Source organism: Astatotilapia calliptera, chromosome 4 (assembly GCF_964374335.1).
Source record: "Astatotilapia calliptera chromosome 4, fAstCal68.1, whole genome shotgun sequence".
Lineage (NCBI taxonomy): Eukaryota > Metazoa > Chordata > Actinopteri > Cichliformes > Cichlidae > Astatotilapia > Astatotilapia calliptera.
The window spans coordinates 33,152,965-33,170,668 of NC_137425.1; the positions used below are offsets into that span (position 1 = coordinate 33,152,965).

Below are 17,704 nucleotides of genomic sequence, written 5' to 3' on the forward strand. Positions count from 1 at the left end.
AAAGAGAAGGTGTGTCCAAACATTTGACTGGTGGTGGTGGTGGTGGTGGTGGTGTGTGTGTGTGTGTGTGTGTGTGTGTGTGTGTGTGTGTGTGTGTGTGTGTGTGTGTGTGTGAGAGAGAGAGAGAGAATTGTGAAGATAAAGGACCGAGGCACGTCCTTTATCTGTGCGCTTTTTACGGTCCAGTTTTCCGGCTGCACTCCCAGCTCAGAACCACACACTGCTCTCCTCTCTGGCCTCGGAAACAACCTCAGAAGGGGGAGACACTGGATGGAGGCCAGGTGTGTGGGTCAAGCTGCCCTGACACCAAACTTCTCACCCACTCCTCCGTCCCTCACTTGCAGCTGAGCAAATGACCAAATAAGCTGCATCTGGAGTGAATGGAAATGGATGTGGGCCAGCCTACATAAATAACTTCAAGAAGACATCAAAAAACTCACCAAGGAGGTCACAAAAGGAGGCTGGGGCAAACAATGGGAAGAAACCAACCATCCTAGTACTGATTATCCTGCAGGGACGTCTCATGGGAGTCTGGGGTAGTTTAAACACATCACCAAACGATCACAGGGAAACACCAGGGACACTTTTTAAAAATATTTCTTTTTAGCTTTTATTATTCTCGTCATCATCACATGGGCATTGTACAGTAAATTTGGAGCAGTGTATGTTTCAACTAGTGGATTAGCATAGACACACATTCTTAAGGTCTTTCCCTCATCATTCATTCCACAGAATCAAATAGAAAATATAATAAGATAGCAAGTATACTAAAAAGTACAGATTTATTCTGATTTTATTGTTTGTTTCTTACTGGCACAAATGTTCCTCCATACATAAGGCTCAGCTCCTCCATGGAGGGAAGAGTGCACATTGCTGTGACATAAAGAATAACTAAAGGAGTCTTTGGGCCACATTAAGAAAAAATATCGATAATTTTCAGAATAAAGTCGAAACTTCGAGATTAAAGTCGTAATTTTATTTCAAAAAGAAGTTTGAAACGTTGAAGTAGTTGTTTCAAGACAAACTGCCACAGCTGCTCTGACTTGGCGAAATCATTCTTCAGAGTCTGTTTTAGTGACAAGGACACGTGAACACAGTGATAAACACAGATACGTTAAAAAGAGCTGCATCCAGAGCTGCATCTGGTCAGAAGGAAAAACACAAACTTGGAAGAGTTGATTTGTATAAAATGTCTAGTAGTGTTCGGGTCCTGATCTTATAGAGATGATGGAGCCAAGTAAGTATTTGGAAGTTCCATAACTTTCCAAAAGCTCATCCCCATTAACTGGTAAAAATAAATGTATACACACATAATTAGGTAGTCTATTTAAATAGACCCCGGGTAGTAGTGTGGAAACTCCGGAGGATGACGACATCTAAGACTACATAAGCTGAAAGTGAAAGTAAAGATGCCAGAATGGATCAGCACCTCTCCAAGGCGAGGTAGGCTGCAGAGAGCATTCTGCATTCTAAATGTGTGTTCACTGTGTGTCGCTGAAATGTGCCGTCTTTAGCTTTTCTGAGAAATCGCTTTTGCATGTCTTAGTTGGACTGTGGTGACAGAGGACAGAAATGTGCTTGAGCTGTGGTACAGAGGTGCTGTCAAGTTATCTTGTGCTCAGCGTGACGGACCAAAGTAATGTGGAATTTGCGCAAAGGGGAGACTCAGACATACAATGTGTGCGCTGTCAGCAGACCATACCTGTGTTCAAGGTCAGCTGTTTCTCATGTATGACACACACACACGGGAGCGCGAGGAGCAGGGGAGCAGGAGGGGAAGGGGTAAATCCCGTTGCCGTTCACCGTCAATGATAGACAACACGTAGAAAGGATATCGGTGGGTATCATAGTGGGTATCATAACTACCAGCATGATTATCGCTTCCCACGTGACGCACATACGTGGTGAACTTGGTCACCAGCATTCATGCTTCTGCTGCATGTTTCCCGTGTTCGAACAATCAGTTTGGGGTCATATCCAAGCGGTTAAAGCAGTAAAATCCTGGCACCTCAGCCCCGTTTGTGCCGCGAGTTTCCCCACGTCCTTTCCATTCTTGTTGTTTCGGTGGTCTCCCTGGAGGAATTTGCTGGCCGCTTTGAGTCCTCATGTCAAGACAATGATTAACAATCACTCAGTGATACATTAAATACGAGCAGGGAAAAGTACTTTTCTCTTGTTGCCGAAACTTGGTCATCAGCCAAATTGGTGGCATTGGTGGTGAAACTGGGTGCGATGGAGTTTGTCAAACGCATATCAACTGATTAGCTGCAGTCCCTTTGGCAATGAGAGTTACGGCCAGGAGCTCAAATTGCTAGGAACAGTAATAAAAACATATTCTTAGTGACCAAACAGGATTGGGTTGATTACAGTGTTGCACACAGAACAGGTATGATAACACAGAACAAACAATTGCGTTATTATTTATAATAATATTTATTTAACAGCTGATTTTTTTCCCTTTGTGAATGGAAATGATCTTTAGACAGATATCTGGCATGTCCAGGGTAACGTCCCCCCTCCTTTCGTTATGGTGCGGTCTGTGTCACACAGCACACAGTTTTTCTTCCTGTTGCAGCCTTGTAGGAACTGACTACTGCTGTTTACAGAGTGCTCTGCTGTAATTAACGTGCTAAGCATTTGAAGGAAGGCTCCTCGACTACTCTGCGTATATTCAATTATCTGTAGAAAAGCACAGTGAAGACCATTTTTAGTTATCAGCAAAAGGTCAAAATTCACCATATAGTAGAGCTGCAGGCTATGCTGGTGGGGAGGAAAAGGGATTTTTAGATTTCAGTCATTGCTTCTGAAATTTTTTTAAACGCCGTAACCAAGTAAGAAATTTCAAAATAAAGTACAGCTGTTGTGAAACAAGGTTTAATTTTAATATTCTGTCCCAAGTAAATTTTATGTAGGTGTAAATGAGGATTCTTCAGCTGATCTTTGCTTGTTTAAGAACAAAAGTTTATGTGATGATCGTTTAAAACCCCTCAAACCAAAGGTGGGACTGATCTTTGCCAGTTACCGATCTGATTTACACAACAGAACAAGGAAAAAAATGTTTAAACTGAGACATTTCACTCATTTTATTTATATAGAAAAAAGAGCTCATTTGGAAATCGATAACTACAGCGTGTCTCAAAATTGTTTGGACAGTGTCACATTTACCAGAGTATAGCATCTGCTCCTCTTGTAACAACAGGCTGGGAACAGAGGAAGCAGATGCTGGAGATGAATGTTTGAGGAGTCCTGGAGGATTCTAGCTGCTCAGGAGTCCTGGGTCTGCTTTTATACATTTTTGGTTTTATGACGCTTCAAATGTTTTGAGGTGGTAAAAAGTCTGGACTGCAGACAGGCTGTTCTTCTACTATGATGTCATGCTGCTGTAACAGATGCAGTGTGTGTGGTCTAGCATTATCTTGCTGAAATATTCAAAGCCTTCCCAGGCGTCACTGGATGGGAGGAGATGTTGTTCTGAAAACCTGCATATATAGCTTTCAGCATTTGTTCATTTATAAGGAACCCCATTAGCTTCCACAACAGTGGTTGCCAGTCTTCCTGGGGCCCAAGCCATGAAATAGAATCAAATAAAATATTAAGCAAAACAGTGGATGCAAAATATCCACATAATTTGGCTCTTACATCCACAGTGAGGTTTTACAATTTGGAAAATGTGAGCATATAAATATTAATAACTCTGAGACAAAATACACAAATTTCTATTACAAATCACATCTCCCTCTTACAATATTTACAACAATTAAAAGCTGCCTAAATAGGCTTTTAAGTGCCATCCATCCATCCATTCACTTCCACTTATCCTTTTCAGGGTCGCGGGGGGCGCTGGAGCCTATCGCAGCTGTCATAGGGCGAGAGGCGGGGTACACCCTGGATAGGTCGCCAGTCTGTCGCAGGGCTTTTAAGTGATTTTTGAAATTATGAATAGAAGCTAATTCTCTAATTGCATTAAATATAACAGAGTTTTTCAAAAAGTTGCTTTTAACTCGAGGAATTACTAAATTGCGGTTTGTTAATAATCAGTATGATTATGTATTTTATCTGGATGCTGCAACTGAGCAGAAAAAAATGTGGTGTGTTTACCAGTATTGCTTTCTTTAAAAATACAACTAAGCCACAGTATAATTTAGCTTGTACAGGAAGCCAGGAAAGTTTATCATGCATTTTATTTGATATTTGTATAGTATGAACACCTTAACACTAATCTGGTCGCCTTGTTCTCGACTAACTGAAGTCTGTTCAGATCTGTCTTATTAGCTGCTGACCAAATGATGGAACAGCTATGGAAAGATTTAGTTGTGGGCTGTTGACTAAGCGTAATCTACTTCCAATTAACATAGATTTGGATTTAGATACATTTAAGATCATGTTGTTTTTACTTATCCAGCCAAACACATTCAACAAATCTTCTTGTGATACGTCTATGGTGCCATTCAACCCCCACACCCCATCAGAGATGCAGACTCGTGATGTGTGGAGTGCAGAAACAATAAAAACAGCCTTTAGTCAAAACCCTGACAGTGAGGACATTTGTAGCACAGTAACACATTGATGCTAAGTAAAACAAACGCATTAACATTTAGTGGCGCGTGGTGCCGTGGATCCCAATAATGAATGCCTTGATTTACTCTGTCATTAATTTGTATGCAGTGATTTACCAGCACAGAGACAAATGTTAGAGCTGTTCATGAACTAATTAACACTGATGAAAGGGGGACATGGATCACCTTATTATACTGAGCACAGGGGCGGTCCTAGCCTTCAGTGAGAGACTGAGGCCGTATCCCAATTCAGGGTCTGCAGCCATAAAGGCCACATTTTAAGGCCGATTACGTCACAGCGACGCGACGAAGGCTGTCCCAATACAAAGGCTGCTCGAAATGCGTCCTTCATTTCTTTAGTCTCAGATGACTTTAGTCTCATGAACAACATTAGCTGATTGTTATTTACTAGCTAATCTTAAATGAGTGTTCAGTACAGAAATGAAGCCCAACAATCATGTTTACAGTCCTGTGGTCTCAGCCTCAGATACTTATCAAATCAAAGCTCATGTAGAAACAAACAAACAAATGAACAAAAGATTTTCTCCTTCATTTCTGTCAAACACAGCTGTATGAAACGTTTCCAGCTGTTAGTATCATGGTTGCTAGGCAACCTGGGCAGCGCGACGGAGGCTAGACCGTCCCATTTCACAAGCCTCGCACTTCCGGCCTTAGTGGTCTTTGAGTACGCGGCCCTTGTGGACCGTCAAGGCTGCGTACTTTAAGGCTGCAGACCCTGAATTGGGATACAGCCAGAGATTACCACCGAACGACACAGGAAGTCATTCCTGCCCGTGGCCATCTCCCTGTACAGCTCCTCCATCTAACACACTGTAAACACTGCAATGGTTACATCCTTTTTACACACGCTCTTTTCTACTCTGTAATATTCTTGTCAATTTTCTTGATCTTTATTTATAATCCCCTCTGTTAATCCTTCATAATTATAATTGAGTTATCTGCGTATATTAGTGCTATTTCTTAAATGTGTAACATCTGTAACATAATGTATTGGTTGGAGTTCAGTCTGTTACTGTTACTATTTTTAGAATTTCTTCTTGGAGCAACTGTAACCCACATTATTTCCTTCGGGATTAATAAAGTATTCTGATTCTGATTGTTTCAGGATGACCTGCCATTATCCAATCACACATCTGCTTACCTGCATCTTTTGCTCGTTTCTCCTCCTCTTCTTTTCTCTTTTTTCTAAACTGAGCACCTGATGGCTTTGAACTTTTCTTGTCCATCTTCCATTGGTTTTAATTTTGCACTCCAGTATGAACACAAATCCCCCAACCCGAGGATCACCACAACATAACCTAACAACCCTACACCTTAGTTCACAGATTCACTTTGTCTTTATTTCTGGTATTTTGCACAAATCAGGATTCAAATCATGAATACATGATGGGCTTGGATTTACATTATAAATGAAATGTGCTCTGTTTGGAAGCAGCCGGCCCCGCCCCTTTCGACGGGTTGTGTGTGAGACTTTAAATCATCAAACTGTAAATTATAAATTTTAAATTGTTATTGATCCTTTACCCCGAGTCCTGAAGTATATATTTATTTTCTTACTCTTCTTATATTTATTGTTTGTTTACTTGCACTGCTGTAACTGGAGCCTCGTCGTCTCGTCTCTCTATATACTGGACTTTATGTAGCGGAGATGACAATAAAGTTTACTTTGACTTCAGCAGCGAGCAGGCACACCGAGGGTTGCCGATGCCTGTGATGCTGCCCTGGGCAACCGCCCATGTTGCCAATATCAAAAAGCACTACTGATTGAGCAAACTACAAGTAACCACAAGTATGTTTCACATATCTGCTTTTTTATGTGTGTAAAAACAAAGATAAACTATCATTATAAAGTGTTGTGAAAGCAAGAGTCCTGCCAGAGCGCGTCGGCTGCTTGGCAAAGTACTTAGAAGCCAGTCCTGTCATGTGACATAAAACAATGATAATAATGTACAGTCATGGCCAGAAGTTTTGAGAATGACACAAATATTAGTTTTCACAAAGTTTGCTGCTAAACTGCGTTTAGATCTTTGTTTCAGTTGTTTCTGTGATGTACTGAAATATAATTACAAGCACTTCATACGTTTCAAAGGCTTTTATCGACAATTACATGACATTTATGCAAAGAGTCAGTATTTGCAGTGTTGGCCCTTCTTTTTCAGGACCTCTGCAATTCGACTGGGCATGCTCTCAATCAACTTCTGGGCCAAATCCTGACTGATAGCAACCCATTCTTTCATAATCACTTCTTGGAGTTTGTCAGAATTCGTGGGTTTTTGTTTGTCCACCCGCCACTTGAGGATTGACCGCAAGTTCTCAATGGGATTAAGATCTGGGGAGTTTCCAGGCCATGGACCCAAAATTTCAATGTTCTGTTCCCTGAGCCACTTAGTTATCACCTTTGCCTTATGGCACGGTGCTCCACCGTGCTGGAAAATGCTTTGTTCTTCACCAAACTGTTGTTGGATGGTTGGAAGAAGTTGCTGTTGGAGGGTGTTTTGGTGCCATTCTTTATTCGTGGCTGTGTTTTTGGGCTCAAAAGCTCCAATGAGACCATGAGACCACAAGGTTTAATCCTGGGTGCGTTCTTTTTTTTGTCAACGTTATTCCTTCTGCTTTGATCCTTCAATCTTTTAATGACATTTTCTCATCATTTTTATGCAGACAACACTTAGTTACACGTCTTTTAAGCCTTGCCGGCTGGATTGGCTGTCCATTGTTGTCCACTTTTGCCATGTTTTAAACTCCAACAAGGCTGTGATTGTCGATCCTCCTGAATTACATACTAAAATCAATTTAGCACTTGCTTCTGTTTAGTCTACTGTTTGAAATCTTTAATAATATTTGAGTCCTCTTAGGCTTTGACTTGCATTTAAATTCTAAATTCTAAATGTCTTTCATATAAGGAAGGAGTGTAAACTTATTGGATAGTCTGTCCTCAGTCACTGTTCATCGCAAATGACTTTTGATTATCCTTTCAGCAGAAAAGGGCCTTTCATAAGATGCACTGCTGACAGGCAATGCCACAGTTAGGGGAGCTTGAACTGTTCGAACAACATGATCTGAAAAACTCCCACACTGTGGGAGAGCGGTAGGAACCATCACGCTTTGCAAGTCTGAGACTTGTCAGCTCTGAGGTATTTCAGATGTCAAGTTAGGAATAAGAGTAGAAGTAAGGAGGCAATCTTTAAGTTTTGTTGCTTCCTGCGTGGACTGTTTTGAGATGGCATGATACCACTTTTTAATGTCCGAAACCGATATCATAAATTTGGATGTCTGCCGATACCGATATAAATCCAATATAGCCTTTTTTATAATCAATAAAATGTTGTTGTCGTTTTTTAAATATCTTGCGGCACTTTGTATAAGTTCATACTGAAGATTAAAAAAACAAAACAAAACTAAAGCTTTTCTGTTATACCTGTATGCAAAAAACACACTGCACCCAAAATATTTCATAGTTCAGCAAAACTGATCAATCCAATAAACTTAAACCTACTCCATCCTCCCTATTCTGGTATAGGGAGCCACCCTCCACCTCATAATGCTTAATTGACGTAATCAACTTTAATTTAATGCATGTGTAAAAAAATAAAAATAAAAAAATAAAAAATTCACAGAAATCAATCATTTTTCTACAATAATTCAACAGAATTGACTGCACAGATGGTACCTTCCCAAAGGAAAAAGTACTATCGCTTACTAGGTCATAAATTTGACTTAATATTTACTATATACAATAATGGACTTCTATACATTTCACATCAGATTAAAACTTTGGTTGTAAGATTCAGATAATTATGTATTAAAAGCTAGACATTTTAAATGAGAATAAGAAAGAAAAGTATGTCTTTGTGCCCCCCGTTCCCTGTTAATGCCCTATCGGCCCCCTTGGCAAAACTTTGCTAGATCCGCCCCTGCACAGTTACCAGCCGTCAGCTACGTAGAAAAAGATCCTGGTGTAGAAAGCAAATAAATTCTAACAACAGCTGATCAAGGTTAAACGTGCTGCTGTTGTTCAGCTGCTGGTTTCCTCTTTCTGGTGCAAAGTGGACCAAAAACAAAGAAGAGAGACGGACTCATGACAGAAAAGCCGATCAGCTGATCATTGATCATGTCACGACTGGGGCAGCAGTCGTGTGGTGTATTGAGAAAAAGGATCCAAAATGCAGGTACTGGCCGGGGTGCGAGTGAGTGTTTATTTACAGAAGTGACAAAGTGGCAAAAACAGGAAGAGCAGAGCGGGGAGTAAACAAACCTAAACTGGGGAAAACTAAAGACCTAACCTGAAACCAAACACACACGGGAGAAGGAGCAAAATGCACGGAGAATGTTGGCAGAGAGACGTGGAATAAATACCAGTTAACACAGAGGAAAGACACAGGTAGGGATGATAAAACACTAAACACCAAAACCAACCCACACATACAAAATCAGAATTAACACAAAACACAAGGCGATACAAAAGGAAACACAAACGCTGGGTCAAAATGACCATGACAGATCAGTTTCATGATTGAAGTAGCAACAGGAGACGGAGGGAGATAGAGACAGTCGCTCCATATATCGGTTGTTAAGCTTAACGTGGGAATGCTTTACAAACATTCAGACATGAACTTACACACTCGCTTTACTTCTCTGGGTTAGCTTTCTCCAAGATGAAATGCCGGTTTGGAAGCACGTAGCGAGGCTCCGTGGAGTGACCGCTGACAGGTCTCACACGCCACAGCCGCTCTATCACGTGAGGCTGTTGCGTTGGGCTCTTTTAATAAAACTCCTCATTTAGGCGATAACGTGGAATCCCACCATCTTTATTCCAGCTCACTCTATGTTCATGACATAGCATCACCTCCTGTCTAGAAGGGTAAGTACTGCCCCCTAGTGGCGCATGATATTCACCAATATAGATTACACCACATCCCCCTTACTGAAGTCAGACTGGTACATTCTTTTGTTCTTCAAACAAAACATAACTGCATATAGCTTTTTCAATACAGGCATACCCCAACATTTCAGGAAACATAAAGTCAGTATTGTCATAAACACTTTTTCTTTTCCTCCTGTAACAGAATAAACACTTTCTCTTTTCTTTTCAACCTGTAACAGAATAAACACTTTTTTTCTTTTCAACATGCTACTCTTAAAACCACAACTTAGCATTTGAAACACACTTTTCCGTTTTCAAACAATCAGCGTCACAGATCAAGTCTTTTCGGTTTAATCACCTCCCTACCAGACCGGGTTCTAACCACACCTGGTGTATGGGGTGCGCTTGGCTCAGAAACTGTCTCTGTAGGAGTAGCTTGGATCTGTGTGGCTTCGGTTTGAGCCTCTGTTTGCGGGATCGGCACAAGATGACTGCGGTTCCTTCTAATTGTCCCTTGGGGCCCACTGATGACGTACGATCGTGGAGTCGGGTGGACTGCTGTCACTGTGCCCTGTGCTCTTGCGTCTGTGATCCAGACTGGTTGTCCTGGCACCAATTTATCCAGTTCTCTTGTTCTATGTCTCTTGTTAAAACTTTCGGTTTGTCTCAGCCGTTTCTCTCTCTCCGAACAACTAACCTGCTGAAAATCAGGCAGACGGGGCTGTAAGGTTTCAGGAAGCATTGGCAAGGTAGTACGAAGCCTGCGCCCCATGAGAAGTTGAGCCGGGCTGTAGCCATTTGCCAGTGCTGTTGTTCTGTATGCCAGCAACGCCTTGTATGGATCGCTAGCCTTTTTGAGGAGATTCTTGACGGTCTGGACGCCTCTCTCCGCTTCGCCGTTGCTCTGCGGGTACCTGGGACTACTGGTAACATGCTCAAAACAGTAGTCCTTTGCAAAGGCTCTGATTTCTTGACATGCAAATTGTGGCCCATTATCGGTGATCAATACTTCAGGGATTTCATGGCGTGCAAATATTGACTTTAAATGCACAATCACATTGGCTGAACGAGTTGGACTGAGTTGAGCAATCTCGACATATCTCGAGAAGTAATCCACTACTAACAGATAGTTTTTGTCTTTTAGTGTGAACAGATCAGCTCCTAAGTTCTGCCATGGCCTCTCAGGTAAACGTGTGGGCATAAGAGGTTCCCTCACATTAACTCTCTCCTGAATGCACAGCCTGCACTTAAGGACAAGTTCACCGATCTGGTTACTCAGGCCTGGCCACCACACTGCTTGTCGCGCACGTTCTCTACACTTGACTACTCCTTGGTGTCCCTCGTGTATTTTGTCCAGAACTGCGTTTCGCATGTTTACAGGTATGACCAACCTTGTACCTCTCAGTAGTAGTCCATTGTGTACACTCAAAACTGCTCTTTCAGACCAGTAGTGCTTTACCACTCCCTGCAGCTGGTTCCTGTCCGGCCAGCCCTCTGCACAGTACTTCATGACTTGCGAACAGACGCTGTCAGACTGCAGCTGCTCACGGAGATCTGAAAGGTATTTGCTGCTAGTAGGAAGGCCCTCCAGCACTGTGTCAACGTAGATATCAGTGTCCTCCATAAGGTCATTGTCTCTGGGAATCACGTTGCCTGCCAACGGCAACCGTGACAGCGTGTCGGCTGTGGTGAGGCTTTTGCCTGGAATGTGCCTTATAGTGTAAGAATACCTCATCAGGCGCATGCGGAATCTCTGTATCCGCGGTGGAAGCAAATCCAGGGCTTGTCCTCCGAGTAGGCTCACTAACACCTGTTATAATGAAGTGCTTTGAGAAACTGGTCCGACGTCACATCATGTCCTGCCTGCCACCCACACTCGACCCGCTCCAGTTTGCATACAGAGCTAACAGATCAACTGAAGATGCCATTGCTACAACGCTCCACACCACCATCTCTCACCTGGAAGTGCAGGGCCGTTACGCCAGGCTGCTCTTTGTTGACTTTAGCTCTGCTTTCAATACGATACTCCCGGACAGACTAATAGATAAACTGCTGGAAATTGGACTTCCTTCCACCACCTGCCGCTGGATCAGAGACTTCCTCTCAGACCGTGTACAGAGAGTTAGAGTGGGGCCTCATCTTTCCTCAGCCCTCAGCCTCAACACCGGCTCTCCACAAGGCTGTGTACTGAGTCCCCTACTGTACACTCTGTACACACATGACTGTGTTAGTTCCCACCCAGACAACACAGTCATCAAGTTTGCAGATGATACCACTGTGGTGGGGCTCATCTCAGGGGGAGATGAGACTGCATACAGAGCTGAAGTTCAGAGGCTGTCAGATTGGTGTGCAGATAACAACCTGGACCTCAATACCACCAAAACAAAAGAACTGGTAGTTGACTTCAGAAGGAGGAAGTCCGAGCTGCAGCCTGTCAGCATCAACGGGGAGTGCGTGGAAAGGGTCTCCAGTTTCAAGTTTCTGGGTGTGCACATAGACACAGACCTCCAATGGAGCTCTAACACCTCTGCGGTCTTAAAGAAGGCCCAACAGCGTCTCCACTTTCTGAGAATCCTCAGAAAAATGGACCTGAAGAAGGAGCTGCTGACCGTCTTCTTCAGGTCCATTGAAAGTGTGCTGACATATTGCATCGGTGTGTGGTTCTCCAGCTGCACCACAGCACACCGAAAGGCACTCCAGAGGGTCATCAACATGGCCCAAAAAATCATTGGACATCCTCTTCCCTCCCTGAAGGACCTGTACAGCACTCGCTGTCTCAAGAGGGCACGCAGCATCCTACGGGACTGCACACACCCAGGACACCGGGTGTTTAAGCTGCTGCCGTCTGGCAGGAGGTTCAGGTTGCTGAGGTCCCGAACAAATAGACTCAAGGACAGCTTTTACAACAGGGCAATAGCCCTGATCAATGTAAATAGCTGACCTGACTGGATACCTCCCTGGACTTTTTAGGGGGAGGTAACAATGTTTAAAACGATAACAATAATATTTATATTTATAACAAGGTGCAATAATAATTAATGTGCAATAATAACAGTGTGCAATACACATACACTTATTCTTCTTTTTTATACTAAGTTAATATACTGTGTTGTGTTGTTTGTTACGTTGTGATGTGTCATATCGTGTCGTGTTGTGTTATATGTAGTGCCGACGTAGGACAGTTTTTCCAATTTCATTGTACTACTGTACTATGTATGACTGTGCAATGACAATAAAGAGTTATCTTATCTTATCTTAGTGGCTTATGGTCGGTCTCAAGCTCAAAGTGTAGCCCTAGAATAAAGTCACTGAATCTTTCACAGGCCCAGGTGAGCGCTAGCGCTTCTTTTTCCAGCTGAGCATAGCGCTGCTCTGTGGCTGTCAATGATCGCGAGGCATACGCGACAGGTGACCACACGTCATTGTCTTTCTGTAGTAAGACTGCCCCCAACCCGTATGAAGAAGCATCTGCTGAGATCTTCTGGGGTTTGTTTGGGTTGTAGAGCTGTAGCACTGGTGCAGATGACAGTTCTTGTTTTAAACTGTTAAAGGCGTTTTGTTGCTCATGCCCCCAGTACCACATGTTTTTAGTTGAAAGCAAGTCTCTCAGTGGTTTGTCTTTTTCAGAAAGGTTTGGGATGAATTTCCCCAGCTGGTTCACCATTCCTAAGAAGCTCCTAAGCTCACTCACAGTGCTTGGCTCTTTCATCTTCTGCACCACGCTAGTTTTGTCAGGGTCGGGGCTCATGCCTTCAGATGACACAATGAATCCTAAGAATTTCACTGCTCTTTTGCCAAACTCACATTTTGACATGTTCAGGGTGACGCCTGCCTTCTCTGCACGGTCGAGGACAGCGTGGAGTCTCATGTCGTGCTCCTCTCTCGTAGATCCCCAGACCAGGATGTCGTCCATGTGGCATACGACTCCCGCGAGGCCGGCTGTCACTTCTGTCACCATCATGTTTTGGAAATGCTCTGGTGCACTGGAAATACCAAATGGCAGACGGTTGAAATGGTACCTCCCAAATGGCGTAATAAACGTGGTGAGGAGAGCAGATTCTTTGGACAGCGGTATTTGCCAAAAGCCCATGTTAGCATCGAGCTTGGAGAAATACTGCGCCCCTGTGAGCATGCCTAGTGTTTGGTCGACAGAGGGAAGGATATATCTTTCACGGCACACCGACCCATTTAAAGGTGTCATGTCCACGCAAATGCGGACTGTCTCTTTGTCCTTTTTAGGGGCTACGACCATGCCGCAACACCAGTCTGTGGGCTCCTCCACACGACTGATCACCACCAACTGTTCCATCCTCTGTAGCTCTGCTTTGACTTTGCCCAGTAGTGGGAGCGGAACACGCCTGGGCACTTTCAGTGAATAAGGTTTAGCGTCGGGCTTCAGCTTAATCGTGTACGGTTTTTGAACAAGCCCGAGCCCATCCCATAGCTTCGGGTACGCTTTCTTCACTGTCTCAAGGTCAACATTGTCCATTCGGGCAATTAATTTCAGTCTCACAGAAGCTGTCCTGCTTAAGAGAGCTACACGCAGATTTCTGACTACATAGATTGTCTCTGCAGTGCTCCTGTCACTGTAGGAAATGTCCTCCTTTGTGGACCCAAGCACGGTCAGTGCTGCACCTCCTGGTCCATACAGTGGCTTTTCAGCTTTTTGCAGATGCTCATTTGGCTGCTTAATGTCTTTGAATGTCTCTTCTGAGATAGCTGTGACATCTGCCCCCGAGTCTAATTTGAAGGTCATGCTTTTGCCTCTCACGCAGATGTTAGCAAGCCACGGGTCTTCTCCTGAATCCAGTTCACCTAGGAAGAGTCCATCTGCACAGTCTGCCACCTCATGCACAGCTGTAGACCTACAAACTCTCCCGTAGTGTCCACGTTTCCCGCAGTTGTGGCATTCTGCATTTTTAGCTGGGCACTGTGCTGCTGGGTGCATCTGTGTTTTTCCACATTTAAAACACGTTTTATTTTCTTGTTTTGTTATTTGTGGTTTTCGTGGCTTGAACTGCTTTTGCTCTCTGCTTCTGAATTTATTGGGCTGTGACTTTCTGACATGCACGGCGTCCATGGCTGTTTTGCCTGTGCTGCTTTCGCCTCTGAGGTCAGTTTGCTGTCTTTTTACTTCCTCAGATTGTCTCGCCATTGTGATAGCTTTGGTTAGCGTCAAATCTTTGTTGAGCTGCATTCTCTCCGACAGTGATGAATCTTTAAGACCCACAACGAGCCTATCCCTCAAAAGTTCATCGTGGAGTTCACCATATTCACAGTTTTCAGCGAGAGCATATAGAGCTGTTATGAAGGAGTCAACTGTTTCCGCTGGCTGTTGTACTCGCTTATTAAACTTTGCTCTTTCATAAATCACATTCTTTCTGGGGACAAAATGTCTGTCAAATGCGTTTCTGACTGCATCGTACTGCTGGCGCTGCCCGTCTGTTAGGTCTAGTCCCCTTAGCACGTCGTCAGCCTCGTCTCCCATGCAGTATACTAATGTGTTCACTTGGTTAGCATCAGTTGAACCATTCAGATTACTTGCCATTCTGAAACGCTCGAAACGTCTGATCCACTTCTCCCATTCTTGGGGCTTTGCGAAGTCGAATGGTTCCGGTGGCTTGATGGTGAAAGTAGCCGCTGGTGGAGCTGCCGTAACCGGGCCAGGAGTCGCCGGTAATGCTGCTGCTTGCTCCGTCATTTTCGTCACTAGCCGTTCGCCAAGCTGATGGTTATTTTTTTCCACTGTCTCTCTTCGCCGCTTAGAGCGAGTGCACTTCTGACACCATGTTGCGTTGGGCTCTTTTAATAAAACTCCTCATTTAGGCGATAACGTGGAATCCCACCATCTTTATTCCAGCTCACTCTATGTTCATGACATAGCATCACCTCCTGTCTAGAAGGGTAAGTACTGCCCCCTAGTGGCGCATGATATTCACCAATATAGATTACACCACAAGGCATCCTGCTCTGACGTGCTATGGTCATGAGCTTTTTGTTTTGTGAGGTTTTGTGAGGTGCTTTTGTGAAATTTAATGGGTCAGTTTACATTTTTTATTTCTCTGTGATATCTGATCCAGTAATTTAGGTCAGTATCGGACAGATACCAATAGCTAATATCGGATCAGTCCATCTCTAGTGCCATGAGACGCCACTGTTTTCACTTCTGCACAATATCTGTCGGCAGATCATCAAAACAATGATAATTTTCTGTGTCTTGACACCCCCAGGAAACTCATGTATTGTATTAGTCTCTGCTCAGATTTACTGACCTTTAAACTGACTGATTCTTTATATGACCGAGTGAAAACTATATTTTCTGAAGAGGTCAAGACTAACATTTCTGAGATTGTGTTAATATTTATATATTGTGTTTGTTTACCTTAACTGTTGTGCAACCCTTTATATCGTCTATATTTTCTGTAAATTTTAGCCTTTGTGTACAGATATACTTCAACTATAAGTTAATAACATATAATGAAAAACTTAAAAACACATATTACCAAAAGGTCCTTCTTCAGTAGTCATGGTAAGCAGTGGGACTGATGAGGACGCTGAGTGAATATTAAGTTGGCCAGACTTTTAGAAGTTCCTTCATGTCACTTTAAAAACAAAGAGGTCACTTATCAGTTTATGTAGTTAGTTTTAAATCATGGGCCTGCTGGAAAATTGCAAAAGACATGTGGAATATGCTTTGAGGACACTGCATACTCACAGCCTACTGTCCAAGTGCATGGTGAATTCATTGATCCACTTCTGGAGTTGGAGATAAAGTCTCTCACGTTTATTTCCTGCTTCACCTCTGCAGTCTCAGATATTTTTGCACATGTGGCTACATTTTCCTGGGCGTGTACTATATTTATGTGGTACTGAACAAGAAAACAATCCATGATGCAAAATTAAACCAAAACATAATAAACTCAAAATACTGGGTCCAACAGGCCCAGAACCGTGACAATTAAATGGTAAATGGCCTGTATTTGTATAGCGCTTTTCTAGTCCCTAAGGACCCCAAAGCGCTTTACACAACCAGTCATCCACACATTCACACACTGGTGATGGCAGCTACAATGTAGCCACAGCCACCCTGGGGCGCACTGACAGAGGTGAGGCTGCCGGACACTGGCGCCACCGGGCCCTCTGACCACCACCAGTAGGCAACGGGTGAAGTGTCTTGCCCAAGGACACAACGACCGAGACTGTCCAAGCCGGGGCTCGAACCGGCAACCTTCCGATTACAAGGCGAACTCCCAACTCTTGAGCCACGATCGCCCCTTACGCCCCTTATTACATCAGGACTTAGTGTAGCACAGATAAGTCAAAAGATGTAGACCAAAAACAAACACCCATTACAGAGGACATAAATGAATTGGCTGGTTTTCAGGAGTCTATCCCACAAATCAAGTCAAAATAACTTTGAAGGCATCAAAGAAGAAAACACAAAAAAAGTCTTTACTCAGGTAATATTCATTCTGTGTGAACGCCGCTCATGCAGCTGTGCTGAATTTGTCTAAATGCACATACAAAAAAAATTGCATGAAGTTCAACAGTGCACTGGAAAAAAATCCTCTTTGCTAAATTAAATCTGATAAGCACAAGTTAGTTCATTGCATTTTTAAAGCGACATTGCTCAATACTCATTCAAAAGATTATTATCATTTTTACATGACACAGCATTTTCTTTTCCAACTTTTATTGAACTTCTGACATTTTAATATGGGTACCACTGGGAATAATCTCAGGGAAGTGTCTCCTCCCCTCTCTCGTCCTGGCTGTATCGTCTCTTTGGCTCAGGATTGTACGCCTGTTTCTTCTTCTTCTGCTTGCCTCGGTTCAACTTGGACTCCTTCTTTTGCCTTATCCCCTCTTCCTGGTACACCATCCATACTCACATCTGTCCAGCCTTCCTGATCCCTCGTCCTTGGATAAATTCAGATTGAACATGTGTTTTATGCTTATATGATTAAATGATTATATGATTTAGTTTTGGATGTTAACCGCAGGTTTCAGCCTATACTACAGCCCAATACAACGTGAAATGATACACATGAACTGATTGTTTCTCTGCCCTTCATGTACATTTATGTAAATGCTATTTTTCATGATTTGTGGAGCTGACTACACTTACCTTTAAGCCATTCTCAGAGTGTGACAGTCAGCTGTCTGTGCTAAAACAAGAAATGCCTGCAGTGCATAGCTTTCACAGTGTATACTTAAAAGATGCTCTTGCAGAGCACTCAGAGTCACTTGCTGTTCACAAAAA

The 17,704-nt window shown here is 43.2% G+C and overlaps 1 protein-coding gene across 3 annotated transcripts in view; it reads left to right on the forward strand.

Annotated features, from left to right (window-relative positions):
- Positions 1-1,341: 1,341 nt before the first annotated feature.
- LOC113021427 (uncharacterized) overlaps positions 1,342-17,704 on the forward strand; it is a 31,881-nt gene continuing 15,518 nt past the window's right edge. The window contains exon 1 of one of the 3 annotated variants that reach the window (XM_080301046.1): positions 1,342-1,443. The gene's annotated coding sequence lies outside the window, so the exon portion shown is untranslated. The remainder of the gene's footprint in view (positions 1,444-17,704) is intronic. The other 2 variants (XM_026166084.2, XM_026166086.2) reach the window with 2 other exon arrangements.